The following is a 14,415-nucleotide window of genomic DNA, read 5'->3' on the forward strand; positions in this document are numbered from 1 at the left end:
GAAACCTTAACGGGCAAGTTGGAACATGCCAAAGCTGTTAAACAATTTCTCAGTTACTTGTTGAAAGCCATCAAAAGCCGCCTGAATTTTACAAATGGTTTTCAACACGGAGGTGTTTTTCCTGTCGCGGCGCACACAGATTCGGCGAGTCGTCACGGAAACGACTCGGCGAATTTGCGCGCACGTCTTTCATTAAAAAAAGTCCTTAAACAGTGGAAAGTCCTCATGCCGGCCTCTTCTGAATCTTCTCTGTTCTCTCACGACGTCCTGGGTGAATTAAGCCTTAAATTAGGATGTTTTCAGGTCGAAACAGGCCGACGATGGCGCCTGGAAGCGCTGCGCGATGTCCCGCTCCGTGGGAAGTCCTTACACCGACAGAAACACCCCATAATCTCTCATCAGCCGTTAAACTTTTCACCAAAAACCAACTTAATTTCTCGAATAGTGTCCACTCGGATATTCCTCACAGGTCCAGAAAAATTTTTGATAAAGCAACGCGCGCCGTCTCGAGCAATGTGTGAAACAAAGGAATTCAGCCGAGAGGGCGGGACCACATCTCACTCAAGGCCTGCCCACAGGGAAATTACATCACCGACACGCGTGAAAAAACTCACGCATGCGCACAAGGGTTCAAGCATGATTGGTGTAATCGCACGTCATTCAAATCCATATAGTTAAAAAAAAATAAAAGTGTCGGTTTCTTATCTAATAGACCTCGTACATTGTGAGAAACTAAAAAAATTAGCTGTAACAAATTACTTCAATTTTTTTTAAAGTTGATCCAAAGTAGCATTTTTTTCAGTGTATGGTATTTTATGGCTTTGTATGGTAGCTCAGTCTTTAGGAGTTTATATATGAGCTCTACTTTCTGACCCTAAATCACAACATCGTAATGAACTATATCAGTGTATTATTTAAATTTTTTCCTTAAAAAGTCACGCGTCTTCCAGTAATGTAGATTAAGGAGAAAACATCTTTTAATTTGTATTTATTTCTACCATTTACAGATTTTACATTTTCTTCTTCTGACATATTCAACCTGGAGTAGGTGGAAGTATAAACTTATATATTCTATCGCAGTACGTACTCAACAAACCACTTTGCTGAACTTTTCAGACAGCAGTTGTCACTTTAATGAGTGGCGTAATCTCCAAGAAAATAATAGTATTTCCAGCAGGTGTGAGGTGAGCTCCTACATATCTTAGTGAACACCGACTCACTTACTTACAAATGCAGCCTGTTTCTCAGGGTTTCTGATCTGTACATCACTCATACATGGTGTTTAGTTGCATGGTTGTTTAGATGTATGGTCAGTGCATTCTGAGTGCTGGTCCCAACCCCAGATAAATGAGTAGGGTTGCATCAGGAAGAGGCCTCTGCCATAATTTCTGCCACACCAACCATGCAGATCACAAATAAAATTTTCACACTGGATCAGCAGAGGCCTGGTTAAAATAACCTCCACCGGTGCTGTTGGTGGAAACTGGGCTATTGCTGGGTGAAGAACTAAAAGAGACAGAGAACATGTCTGGAGACAGTAGGAAATGATTGAAGTTAGAACTGTGGAAGTGAGAGTTGGGACTTTGAATGTTGACAGCATGACTGGTAAAAGGAAAGTATTGGCTGACATGATGGAGAGGAGAAAGGTAGACATACCGTGTGTAGAAGAGAACAAGTAGAAGGGAAATGCACATGCACCACAGGTAGGTTGTAAGACAAAGGAGAACAAAGATTTCTGGAGTTAGATGAGATTGTAGAGAATATTCCCAAGAAAGAAAGTGTGGTGATTGGAGCACATTTCAAGAGGCATATTGGTGAAGTGAACAGAGGTGATGATTAAGTAATGGTAGATAGGTGGAACAGATGTGCATAAGGTTAGGGTGATAAAGGATGCCGATGGAAATGTGGTAACAAGTGAGGAGAGTGTGTGAGAAGGTGGAGGGAATATTTTTGAGGAGCTGATGAATGAAGAAATTAGAGAAGTATGGATGATGTTGTGACGGTCCCGCCGTCTGTAGCGGGGCGGGCCCCATAATCAGGGGCACCTGGGTCCTGTGTCCCTGTCTCTTATTTAAGTGGGCCCAACTAATTCATTTTGTTCTCTCCCTCTCTCTCTCTAGGACGTCTCGCTGCGCCGACCGGTAACAGAGCGCCTTTTGGCACAGCTGCACATTTTTTGCACCTTTTAACTTATTGACTTAAACTATTGTAAATAAATATTTATATTTTTCTAATCCTCTCGTTCGTGTCTTCTCCTTGTCACTGTCCTCTGAGCCACGGGCACGTGACAATGTGGAGAGAGGAAAGGCAATTGGTCCAGCTGACATATCAATGAGGCATGGAAATGATTTGTGGAGAGATGGCAGTGGAATTTTTCACCAGACTGTTTGAGAAAGATGCATGAGGAGTGGAGAAGTGTACTGGTTCTGATTTTTAAGAATTATGGTGATGTGCAAGGCCGCAGTAACTACAAAGGTATAACACTGATCAGCCACAGCATGAAGCTATGGGAAAGCATGATGAAGCTAGGTTTAGGAATGAGGTGAAGATCTGTGAGCATTAAGATGGTTTCATGGCAGGAAAAAGCACTACAGATGCAATGTTTGCTGGGAGTGCTGATGGAGAAATATAGAGAACGCCAAAAGGAGATACACTGTGTGTTGCGGATTTAGCGAGTTTATGACAGGGTGTCAAGAGAAGAGTTGTGCTATTGTATGAGGGTGGTTTTGGAGTGGCAGGGAAATCTGTGAGGGTGGTACAGAATATGTTCAAGGACAGTGTGACAGCCGTGAGATGCACCGTAGGAACTTAATTAATGCATTTATTTCCTACTAGGCTGGGGAAACTCTTTTTTGTAATTCATTATTATCAGGTTGTCCTAAAAGTTCCCTGAAAAGCCTTCAGTTAATTCAAAATGCTGCAGCTAGAGTACTGACAGGGACTAGAAGGAGAGAGCATATCTCACCCATATTGGCCTCTTCATTGGCTTCCTGTTAATTCTAGAATAGAATTTAAAATTCTTCTTCTTACTTATAAGGTTTTGAATAATCAGGTCCCATCTTATCTTAGGGACCTCATAGTACCATATCACCCCAATAGAGCGCTTCGCTCTCAGACTGCAGGCTTACTTGTAGTTCCTAGGGTTTGTAAGAGTAGAATGGGAGGCAGAGCCTTCAGCTTTCAGGCTCCTCTCCTCTAGAACCAGCTCCCAATTCGGATCAGGGAGACAGACACCCTCTCTACTTTTAAGATTAGGCTTAAAACTTTCCTTTTTGCCAAAGCTTATAGTTAGGGCTGGATCAGGTGATCCTGAACCATCCCTTAGTTATGCTGCTATAGACTTAGACTGCTGGGGGGTTCCCATGATGCACTGAGTGTTTCTTTCTCTTTTTGCTCTGTATGCACCACTCTGCATTTAATCAACTCAACTCAACTCAACTCAACTTTTTTTTTTATATAGCGCCAAATCACAACAAACAGTTGCCCCAAGGCGCTCTATATTGTAAGGCAAGGCCATACAATAATTATGAAAAACCCCAACGGTCAAAACGACCCCCTATGAGCAAGCACTTGGCTACAGTGGGAAGGAAAAACTCCCTTTTAACAGGAAGAAACCTCCAGCAGAACCAGGCTCAGGGAGGGGCAGTCTTCTGCTGAGACTGGTTGGGGCTGAGGGAAAGAACCAGGAAAAAGACATGCTGTGGGGGGGGCAGAGATCGATCACTAATGATTAAATGCAGAGTGATGCATACGGAGCAAAAAGAGAAAGAAACAGTGCATCATGGGAACCCCCCCACAGTCTACGTCTAAAGCAGCATAACCAAGGGATGGTCCAGGGTCACCTGATCCAGCCCTAACTATAAGCTTTAGCAAAAAGGAAAGTTTCAGGGAAGGGCAGAAGACTGCCCCTCCCTGAGCCTGGTTCTGCTGGAGGTTTCTTCCTGTTAAAAGTGAGTTTTTCCTTCCCACTGTCGCCAAGTGCTTGCTCACAGGGGGTCGTTTTGACCGTTGGGGTTTTTCCGTAATTATTGTATGGCTTTGCCTTACAATATAAAGCGCCTTGGGGCAACTGTTTGTTGTGATTTGGCGCTATATAAATAAAATTGATTTGATTTGATTTAGGAATGACAGATGCATTCAAGGTGGAGGTGGGATTAGTTTTTTCATATGCTTGTTCATGGGGGGGGTAAAGTCTAGAAATTCACAAGGGTGCTTCATGAAAAGAAAATAACAGTGGTCCTAGAACTGAACCTTGAGGTGCTTCATTCTTTTCTATGGAATCCTGAGATGTGAGCAGAGTGTGGCCACCTGGCAGGCAGTGAAGGTACTGTACGTGGGCCCTATGACTGCTGGGATAGGATCCGGCCCCCCTGTGACCCTTAGTTGGAGGAAGTGGGTAGTTTTTTTTTTTTTAACACTGTGCTTGTTCATGGTGGTAGGTAAGATCTAGAGATTCCTAAAGGTGCTTCGTGAAAAGAGAAAACAGTGGTCCTAGAACAGATCCTTCAAGGATTCAAGGATTCAAAAGAAGTTTATTGTCATATGCACATAGGATCCTTGAGGTACTTCATTCCTTACTATGGAATCCTGAGATGTGAGCAGACTGTGGCCACTTGGTGGGCAGTGAAGGTACTGCAGGTGGGCCATGACAGGTTATTAAAAACAAATAATAATAATATAAAGGTTGTTTTTTTTAATCAATTTTGTAATAAAATTTAAAATACCTAAAATGTATCTGATTATTGTTAAAATGTAATCAGAAGTAATAAAACTAATCCATGGGATTTTAATTATACATTGTTCTTCATTTATCTGACCTACCTAGTTTATATATATATATATATATATATAATATATATATATATATATATATATATATATATATACACACACACACACACACTCGATCAAAATTGTTTTGGGTGTCATCTGAAGTTTTCGAAGTTGGCCCAGGTGATCTTAATTTTAGGAATGGCTGCTCCAGACCTCACTCCTGTATAATACTTTGAGGTCGTCATTTATATTATGAGTTTTAAAATTTCAGCTTGTGCACATGTACAGTGGGGTAGACCTCTCTGCATCAGAAGTTTCTTTGTCATTTCTTGGTCTCATCAGGCTGACCATATTATTTATTTATTTTTTGGAATAAATGGCTGATGGTGCCCCGTTGTGCTTTGTTTGGATTCCAACACGAACGGACAATGCTGACGCAGATAATATTGCAGTGTACTGCACAGTCTCTGGGTACCAAAGCCTGATAAAACAGTGTGATTGTGGAAAAGAAAAAATCAGCAAAGGAGCAATTTTTCTGTGCTGGATTGTTCTCTTTGATCTGGAGTGCAGCGAAAGGAGGACATTATGTAACGTCTCCAGCACACACATGGCTGACTGTGTGACTGCCAAACACACACAGAGGGGCAAGCAAAGTGTGTGTGTGTAGGAAGGGGTGACAGATGAGAGGAGAGTGGGTCTTGGAAGACGGTGCATGGACATGAGCGCAAAGGCATTGCTGCTCATATTGGTGTTGGGTCACTTTCCTTATTAAGGGTGCTCAGTGGAGCAGCTGTAATGTGGGCCCTAGCAAGGCTCATAATGAGACATGAGAGCACCTCTTAGTGATGGTTCAACATTTATCTGCTGTTCAGTGCCCAAAAAACCCTGCCGTCTAATCTTGAATAATTATACGGTGTCCTGATATTATAAGAAGAGAAACTGAGGTTGTGTCGCCATTTTTATGCCATAACTGGAAGCAATTCATTACCTTAAAGGAAGAACACACTCATGCTGCTATATCGCAGATGGTCCTCAAAATCAATCATTGATAAAGCACTCAATAATAATACTATTATAAAAATTAAGCCAAGAATTTCTGTCTGCTGGCAAAAATGTGACATGCAAAGCAGGTCAAAGACGTCAAGACACAGTATTGTCAACATTCATTGGAGGCTCGCCATGATGGGGCTATAGCCACCCCAACAGGTCAGATTGGGTCTGGGAGCATGCACGTGTCACTGCATCCACCACACCACGGATCCACCTTGGGCCGTGGATGGCCACCACACAGACAGACAACTGCTCCATCCCTACCTCTCAAAAGTAACCATCTATCTGCTGCAGCCAGGTGAAAAATGGGTGTCCCCTTGGCCTTCACCAATCATTGGGGTCCTCAACACTGCTGCAGAGAATGTGTTATGTAGCCAGAATGTTGTGATATTCCCTCACAATCCAAGTGACGCTCCTAATCTGAGTTTTACACAAAATAATTCCAGATGTACCCAAAGATCCTCCAAAGAGACCTTATACCAAAGACAGTTATTGCCTTCGGTCACTGATTACCAAAAGTTTGTTGGATTTACATGATTTCAAAATAACATAATTTTATGTTTCTAATTGAGATAATAAATTAATGATCTTATTTGGACACATTCTGATCATGTGCAACCGATGTACATATTTACATCATCTCAGTCCTTTATTCCATGTATGTCTATAGGGTTGGCGACCATTGGCCTACATGGTACTTTGTTTTCATTGACACTGTTTATCTCTCCTCCGTTAGAATCGGCCATCAGTTATCACCTGTGCCCCTGCAAACAACCGCAATTGTAACCTCTTGCACTGCCACATGAATGGCTGCTCTCCTGGCACACCAGCTGATCAGACGAAGGCCAACGGTAAGCCTTTAAAACATCTCACAAAGAGTGTACAGTGTAGTGATGGGATGATGATACCTCAAGGAGTGTATTGACACACCACACAAACTGTGTCGGCACTGTGTTGACACTGTGTTGGTCGCTCAATAGTGACCCCTGCAGTAGTTATAAAATCATTGCAGGTAAATAAGATGGAAAAGTTACCGTGCTGCAAACGCAACATCAGCCTGTGAAATAGTTAATCGCCAGTCCTCTATTTAAAATATGATCTCATCATTGCATAATTCATTGCTTGTGTGTGTCGAGTTAAGCTGTTCATGAGAAGAGTTTCAAATTTGCTTAAAACCTTGTTTGTGTAAATGCTAAACTGAGTTGGTTTGTAAAATATAGCAAATTTGTCTAATAAAATTCAGAGTTAAAATTTGTAACTTGTGTATGGAAATTTGTTAACTTAAGTGTTAAAGCATACGAAATAAAAGACTGAAAATAGATTCATTTATGCATTTTTATTGAAGAACAAAGGTTTCTGAAGTGTCTTTGCTCCAAGGCGATTTCTCCTCTTACACACCAGTTCCCCTGCCTTAGAAAACTCTTTCACAGGGTACAGATGAAGATGGTGAGCATAAACATTTCAGTGCGGGTTGATAAAGGTGTGTATATGTTTTCTGGTTATTCCAGTATTGTAAAGGAGTACAAACATATCTAATTGGAAAAATAACAGTAAACAATGCTGAAAGGAGAAAAAGATTTATCTTATTTGGCGTCAAAAGATCAAAATTATTCCAGACTGGGGAAACGTCTTTGAACGTGCCATGAAGTCAGTGGAGCAAGGTGAGGGCAAGCAAAAATCCACCAGCAAAACTCCATCCAACAAATCCGCAACATGTCGATACAGTTTGTTTCCTTATAAACACAATTTGGCATGGCGCAGCCGAACGACACAGTTCCTGTATCGGTCATGTGATTTTTTTCTTAAAGCGATACGCACACCGATACGGGGTTTCACTCTTGTGTGCTCGGCACAGTGTTGACGCACCAGTGTTGTTCATCCCATCACTAGTACAGGTGCACCTTCAAATTAGAGCATAGTTTTCAAAATGGCACAAAATAATGACTAATGAAAAAAAAACCTTTGTTTTTGCTCATTTGACAACTGTTCTTTGTATCCATTTGAGTGTTAAAATATGCTAAATGTGTTGTATTTCTGTATTGGGTGAGACTGTTCATATCTTGCTCATTAAATTTTCCGCCTAAAAATCATCACAGTATGTAATAATTAACCCATTTTCAAATGCCCAATCTCTTGACATGATTGTCTTTGTTCATTAAGCTTTGAAATTACATTTGGCGCTTCTTTGGCTTTCTTTCCGCATGCGTAATGCTGTTTCAGCTAACATGGTATGTGATCCTGTGATTGAGGAACATTTCCGTCGCAGCCTCGGCGAAAACTACAAAGAGTCAGAGCCGGTCTCCAACTTGGTTTCCATTACCGGCTCAGTGGATGACCACTTTGCGAAGGCGCTGGGAGACGCCTGGCTTCAAATCAAAGCCAAAGGTGGAGGTCCTCCAACCACAGAGGCAGATCAGTTAAGCAGAGGAGTGTAAACATTACAATCACTTCTGTCGCGTTTGAATACGAGTGGAGTTCGCCTGTTTGGTCTTACAAGCATCAACTTCTTAAGAACAATGTATGACACATGGTGCTCACATGGACTGTTCACATGTGCACCCGGAGTTCAACATTTGAGCTATAAAACATATCCAAAGTCTTTCCATAAAAAAGAAGAAACACTATATTTTGGTCAAATAATTTTTAATGCACATCCATAGAAGCTTCACAATGTGGTGAAGAGCTGACGTCCTTTGGTAGCTGCCTTTCACCTTGATAACCAAAGAATTGTCATATTTCTGTCAGTGTCCACGCCATAGATCAGGTCTTTGTTCTCTGCTAATGCTGTCAGTGTTTTGATTCTGAAATGACAGTGCTTTAACTCTATATTACTTGAAAAGGACAGCCAGGTCTGATTTGCACTGTTGCATTTCTGATTTTGTTGGTGGCAGTTTACTGGTTTCACTTAGAACCAGTGTGATGAACAAATATATGTTATGAAATTGTGATAACGCAATCATGGCTCTGGACCCCACTGCTTTTTGAAGACCGTCTGTCTCCTTTTGATGAATCTGAGCTGCCCATTTTTGAGAAAATTGTAGTTTTCATTTTCTTTGAAGCCTAATGCGTAGTTGACTTAATTTTTGAGGACTGAAGGTACCTTTCTAAGAAAACGGCTGGTTTCTGTTACAACTGTTAGTCCGCAGTATACTTTATATTCACTCAGATTCTTTTTTTTTTTTTAAATCCATAATTTTCAGAAATACTCACTGCTGGCACAGTTGTACTCACTATATATATTTTTGTATTTGATATTCTTTACTGTATTTAGGTCGATGTCCAAGCATCCAGCTACAAATTACAGCCTCTGGAAAGGCTGTCTGCTGACAGTATGTTAGGTTTTCTTACTCTGTGGAAGCTGGATGCCTTTAACTTGAGACACGACTGATCTTGTGTAGCAGTGGCTTTATTTATTCTCAACATGTCAGTATTTTCATGTTGACTTTTAGCTAAATGCAGTGATGCGTTCTCTCCACTCCACCGTTGTGAAAACAGCTGATTTATTTTGATTTTACTGCAGCTGCAGTGTTCTCTGTAATCCAATAGTATAGGCCATCAACATTCCATTGTGACTGCCTTATGGTCGCTGAGCAAATTGTTACAATATTATAATCATTTTTTTTTGCATTTAAAAAAAAATCTTTTTGATATTATGGTGTGAACTGCAGAAATCCTCAGTATTCTAGAGAAAATGTCAGCAAGTGACTTCATTTAATTTTTCATCTTTGTGAAATTGTAGACTTGCGAAAGCATGACTTTGTGTTAACACTGATAACATGGTGTTTTTTTTTTAAATAAGTCAGTTAATGATCTGTGAAAATGCTATTTCTAATGTTCTACGTGTTAAATTAGTTTTACATTCTCTCCTATCTTTATATAGTATGTTACTAATAAGACTGTCATTGCGCCGTGCGGAATGATCATAAAGGTTTTGGAAAGCAGTCTACTTGTATGTAGTGTGGATGTATTATTTTACCTTGCAGTTTATCCTTAATCTGATTTTCACATTTGACATATGAATAGTTAGTGCAGGGACACGACAGTCTTTCTCGGTGCGCTATCAGAAAGACATAATGCTAACGGTTTATAAAGAGTTTATGTGTGTGCCACAGTGGATTTTAGGGATTTTGAGCAGAATTGCTTGTTTGACACAAGTAGAGTTTTCTCCCAGTAATATGTTTGAGTTGTAATACCTTTAAAATAATAATAATATAATTACTATATAGAGACTACCTGTATCTTGACAGTATACAGAGACAGAGTTGGGACAAAGTCAGTGTCAAGTCATTCTCAAGTCATCAGTTGTCAAGTCTCAAGTCATCTTGCAAACAATTGGTGGTCATTATGACTTGAGACTTGCAGATTCATGACTTGAAAGTGACTTGCTGGTGACTTTGTCCCACCTCTGCACAGAGATGACCTCCTGTAGGTGTCATTCACAAAATACAGTGCGTTTTTTTTTTTAATCTGCTGTTGTCTCTACTACTCTGGAAGAAAACACCACTCTTTTGTACTTATGCTCATCCAAATAAATGACTATCTTTGGGAAAAAAAATTCCGTTTTGATTTCTTGCATGTTATGCACTGTTGTCATAAACATATATTTATGTAGTGGGTGTTAAATTGTATTGCCTTGAGTTAGAGCAATAATTTGAAGTTTCTTTGTATTCAAATCTACTAAATCAATGCACAGGGTTTTGGATGCATAAAATCTGCAGTTGGCATTTTAGTGCGCATTAAAATCCTGTGGTTGACTGATTTATTTTTGCATAAATTTGTGGGGGGGGGCGTGATGCTTAATCAAACAAAATGTTAGATACAGTGAGGCAAATATGTATTTGATCCAGTCGATTTTGCAAGTTTTCCTACCTACAAAAAATGGAGAGGTGTGTAATTTTTATCATAGGTAAACTTCAACTGCGAGAGACGGAAAAAAAAAAAAATCAGAAAATCACATTGTATGATTCTTAAATAATTAATCTGCATTTTATTGCATGAAATAAGTATTTGACACAATAGGAAAAACAGATCTTAATATTTGGTACAGGAAGCTTTGTTTGCCGTTACAGAGGTCAGATGTTTCTTGACCAAGTTTGCACACTGCAGCAGGGATTTTGGTCCACTACTCCATACAGATCTTCAATAGATCTTTCAGGTTTGGAGTTTCAGCTCCCTCCACAGATTTTCTATTGAGTTCAGGTCTGGAGACTGGCCAGGCCACTCCAGGACCTTGAAATGCTTCTTATGGAGCCATTCGATAGTTGCCCTGGCTGTGTGGGGTAATTGTGCTGGAAAACCCAGCCATGACCCATCTTTAATGCTCTTACTGAGGGGAGGAGGTTGTTTGCCAGAATCTCGCGATACATGACCCCATCCATCCTGCCTTCAATACGGTGCAGTCCTCCTGTCCCCTTTGCAGAAAATCACCCCCCCCCAAAATTGTTTCCACCCTCATGCTTCACAGTTGGGATGGTGGGGTTGTTCTCATCCTCCAAACACGGCGAGTGGAGTTGATACCAAAAAGCTCTATTCTGGTCTCATCTGACCACATGACCTTCTCCCATGCCTCCTCTGGATCATCCAGATGGTCATTGGTGAACTTCAAACTGGCCTGGACATGTGCTGGCTTGAGCAGGGGGACCTTGCTGCCCTGCAGGATTTTAAACCATGACAGCATCATGTGTTACTAATGTAATCTTTGTGACTGTGAAAACTTGCAAAATCGACAGTGGATCAAATATGTGAAAAAGTTACTGACACATTGAATGTGCTCAAATTTGATATTAACCCTTGCCCCCACAAGTATTTTACAATTCCTGGATCTAATGTTGCCGTGACTGGCTTCTACCTTGGATGAATTTTCAGAATCTATACCCTCTTCCCTGGTATTGAGATGGGCTGCAAACAAGACTAGTGTACAGCAGCAAAATGTTGCACATTATGGAAGATTTTGTACTGGATTTCTGCAAAAATAAATAAAAAAAGGGGGGGGGGGGGCTATTTGTTTGTCTCATTAGCATGTTGGCCTCTAAACAGCAACATTTGTTCGACTTTCTTCTGCTTCATGATTGCAAGGAAAAAAAATCCCGGCAGTCGTAATGTATAACACCTGCAGATGTGACGGCTGAATGAAGCCACTTAAGTGTTTCTATGTGTGACAACATCTTTTGACACACTTAAAGCAAGAAACAGGACAAACGCATGAGAGGACGGAGTGAGAGGTCCTGTGAGTAGCAACCTTGTAGAAGCGCCAAATGTTGAGAAAACGTCAACAAATGTGGCTGCAGCCTGTGGGATGGGGTTGTTGATTTAAAACTGTCGTCCTCTTTCGCAGCCAGCAGATGGCGATGTTAAACCACTTCAGACACGTCCCAAATTTGTCCAGGTGCCTCGAGATCAAAGAAAAATGCACGTCATCACTGTGAAGATTAGTATGGATGCAGCATTTCTCCAGGCTTTGTCAGTCATTTGGAAAGGAGTGGGTGTTTTACTCGGCACAGTTTCGGTAAAAAAATTTTCTGTCATTTGAGGTGTGTTTGTAGTTTGGAAACGGTATGGATGGAGGATTATGTAGACCTTTAAATTTCTAAAATGTAAACTCACTGGGAAGCCAGAAATGAAAACACTCACATTTCAGTTTGGCTTCTATAATCCATTTTTCATGCTTTTTTTTTTAAATAAAGAAAATTATTTGATTGGGTTTTGGTCATACCCCTCATCTTAAAATCTGCCCAAAAGCCTTTCAAAAAAAAAAAAACACTATCCAAGATTATAATAATGATAATAATAATAATGACACATGAGTACATAGATACATGACATGTTCGTAAGTCCATAGTGGGCAGTTACAGACTTATACCGTGAAGTTTGTATGTAACATCCTTAACCAGTGGGCCCTGATCCTGGACCTATTTTAAGTTGGTGTTAAGAATTGCACATATGATGGGATTCACAGACGTGTCTAAATGCTGCATGAGCCGATATACCAAATTCCTGACCGCAGCCTGACAACACAGTATGTCAAAGACTGTGCAGCGTGTACTTGTACTCTCATATTTGGAGAATCCAATGAATAATTTAAAGATGTTACGCTATAGGACACATACAGTTTGTTTATAGATGATTTCGTGTCGTTCTACCAAAGTTGAGCTGTGTACACAGAAAAGCAGTAGGAATGAAACAAGGTTAATTTAATATCAATATTACACATGAAATTTGTGTAGGATCACTTGCATTTTCTGGCTATATCAAGGTCATCACTGATTATGTGTCTCTACATGAGTCAGTTTCTTTCAGTACTTCACCATTTAATTTAAACATAGGGAAATCTACCCTTTTTAGATAGCTGTCCCTAAAGGACATTACTGTATTCTTGAGGTTGTATAGAAGACAGTGGTTGTCACCAAACACCTCACATAATTTCAACAGTTTGTTGAGCGCTGCCACTGCGGGTGCCATTAGAATCATAGATTATTTCTCCTACGTGATACTTTTGAAGGAATGCTGGTTGTTTTGGAATTGGGGGGCAAAACCAAATCAGGAAACTGACATTTGAACAGAATTTCAATTCAGTTTATATTAAAGTACTATCAATGAGATTTGGACCAAAACCCCCATTCACTATCTAGAACCTCAGTTTCTCACTACTATCACATTATGACTGATAAGATAGTTTACTTTCCAAACAACTCTACTTAGAAACCAGAACCTACTAAAATTAAGAAACAGCTGGGTGACAGTCTGAAATTCCCTATAGTGACTTTTGTCAGCTGTGTTGTTTTTAATTTCTGCTTGTCAGTCCCATCAGGATTTTGGAGATTGCTGCAGTCTAAAATGCCTGATTTAACAGCAATGTTTTGACAAACCAAAGAAAAATTAAAACAAAATAAAGCTGAAATTGCAGTTACCTGTGAAAATAGCAAACACAGTTGTGATCAATCTCATTTTTGGTATAATGCACTAAAAATGGAAAGAAATGTCTTCCAGGATTTATTTCTAATCTGTTTTCTTGATCTCTGTCACAAACATTGCCCTAGTGTGTGCATGGTCACAGCAGGTCACGGCATAGATATCTCTTTGAGAGTTACATGGGTGTCTTGGTGGCTTCACTCACTTGTGTCCTGTGTCTACATCTGACAGATTTACCTTACAGGACCATACTGATTGTATTTCTTAAACACGGATGTAAATCAAGTCCAAGTCATAGTCAGTGACTTGGAAATGTCCCTGTATCTGGTTGTAAAAGCAGCGGTTTGTATTAACAGTAATCCTCATATTTAGTTTTGTCTTAATTACTTATGGACTCTCTGAGAATGGAGGAAATCTTTATAAAAATGGCTGTAATTCCTAACTGGTTAATGCAACATTTTTTTTTTTAAATCCTCTGAGTTAAAGCTGGAAGTCCACATTAGAAGAACATCTTAATTGTTTCACCTTCACTGAGGTGGCATGCATAGGCAAAGTTATAAAAATGGTGTCACTGTCCAAATACTTATGGGCCGTACTGTACTTTGTCTTTGGTTAAGCACTAATGACAAGTTTTCCAACACTGCAGCTGTAAAATCCAGATAGAGAAAAATCCTGACTGATCAA

General features: G+C 40.1%; 1 long non-coding RNA gene across 1 annotated transcript; it reads left to right on the forward strand.

The window, feature by feature from the left end:
- The first annotated feature begins 4,408 nt into the window (after positions 1-4,408).
- On the forward strand, positions 4,409-10,027 carry LOC117512637. The gene is made up of 3 exons (XR_004561346.1): positions 4,409-4,419; positions 4,603-4,605; positions 8,920-10,027. It is a non-coding gene; the product is annotated as an uncharacterized LOC117512637 (long non-coding RNA).
- The last annotated feature ends 4,388 nt before the right edge of the window (positions 10,028-14,415 follow it).

Source organism: Thalassophryne amazonica, chromosome 6 (assembly GCF_902500255.1).
Source record: "Thalassophryne amazonica chromosome 6, fThaAma1.1, whole genome shotgun sequence".
NCBI classification, from domain to species: Eukaryota; Metazoa; Chordata; class Actinopteri; order Batrachoidiformes; family Batrachoididae; genus Thalassophryne; species Thalassophryne amazonica.